Genomic DNA, 1,870 nt, shown 5'->3' on the forward strand with positions numbered 1-1,870 from the left:
TCAAGTCAACTCGATCCCACTTCTGGTTGAGTTAAATTGAGGCCACCTCGGGCAAGTTTGGTTAGAGCCACCTCTAGATGAATAGAGTCGGGCACACCTCAAGCTTAGTCGTATTGAGCCTATTTTTGGTTGAGTCGTCAATCCCACCTCTGGCAGAGTCATGTCAAGTCCATCTTTAGCTAGTTAGGTCGAGTCGAGTTGATTCCACCTCGAGTTGAGTCGATTTGAATCCACCTCGGGCTAAGTTAAGTTAGATCCACCTTATGCTAAGTCAAGTCGAACCCACATCTGGCCAAGTCATGTCGGGCCCACCTTAGACTAAGTCGAGTTGAGTCCATCTTGAGCCTAGTCAAGTCAAGCCCAGGTTGTATTGAGTATTGTTATGTACATGTTACACTGAATAGAGCCAAGCCACATCAAATCAAGTCGGCCAGGCTGTTGTGGGGCCAAGTCTAGTTGGACCCATATAAGATCAAGTCACTTCGGCCCACCTTGGGAAAAGTTGAGTCATATCCACTTTTGGCTGTGTCAAGTTGAATAGACCTTTGATTGGGTCAACATTGAGTCAACTTGAGTGAGGTTGATGTTGGACCGAGTTAAGTTGGACCAATGTTAGGCCAATGTCTGACCAATTTTAGATTATTTCATGTTAAATCAGGTCTAACCCAAGTCGGGTTGGTTTGGCTCAATCTAACAAGTTGAATTGGTTTGACTCGGTTTGACATGTTGGATTGAACTTTAGATTTCTTATTAAATTACTACTATTAAACATTAAGTAAAAATTAATTTATAATTAATTTGAAATGTTTGAGAGTCAAATTGCAGTTTAAAATATTCTAAAGACTCCTATTATTATAAAAATTATGTAAGCATTAATTAAATCTTAAATCAAATCTACTCTCAGTTTCACCCTAAAACATTTTAAGAGGAAATTTTAAAGCTGAAACCTTTTCAAATTATAAGTAAGAGATTTGTTTAAAAATATATTAGAGTTAATCATAAACCTTAAATCAAATTGGCACCCTGAATAAATATATTTATTGTAATTAGTTCACTCAATTTTATGTTGTGCTATAGCTATGACTACAGTTAATAAAAAGCATGTAATCTGCAAGTGGTGATAAGTTTTTCAAATAGATAAAAGAATACGATTTACTTCATTCCTAGATTTTATATATGTTGGGTATTGGACTCCCTTTCTATGTGGAGAAAAGGTCCAAAATTTGAGAAGTTCATGTCTCACTTAACCTAGTGAAGAGGAGGCTATAAAATAAAGAGAGAGGTAGAACAATAGAGTCAGAACACACTGAAAGCCCTAACACATAGAGGAAGAGGTAGAGGGAAAATTATGTTCACGTTTTTCACAGAGCTGTCACAGTAGAATCGACACTGCGGATTCGTTCACCGTTGGATTGAGCTGCATTCTCTGATATATTGCTTGTTATTGTTTTCCATCAATATATAGTTTAGAGATTTGAGTTTCCATGATATTATATAAAAATAAGTTTATGTGTGTAATAATTTGTGTACATACATCATACGGTATAAATGTATATATTTTTTAGTATCACAACAAACATTACTTTTAATAAATTTATTCCTTGTTTATGATAATAATTTATGAGAAGTGTGATTTGAGATCGAATGGTTATCCAAAACTATTTTGTATAGTTGGTGTGTGACATTACTCTTCAAAAGGAATTTTATATATTTTTTTTCTTTTTAATATTATTTTTATGGTAGTGACTAGGCAAGGTTGGAGGAACTGAATTGTCCAGCGACATTTATCAAATAATATTTATAAAACCTTAAAAGATCACTCTCTCCTACTTTTTCAATGATTATGATAATAATTTTTAACTGTTTTGAT

This window comes from Vigna unguiculata, chromosome 11, assembly GCF_037176805.1.
Source record: "Vigna unguiculata cultivar grain cowpea cultivar isolate G323 ecotype 2 chromosome 11, ASM3717680v1, whole genome shotgun sequence".
NCBI classification, from domain to species: domain Eukaryota; kingdom Viridiplantae; phylum Streptophyta; class Magnoliopsida; order Fabales; family Fabaceae; genus Vigna; species Vigna unguiculata.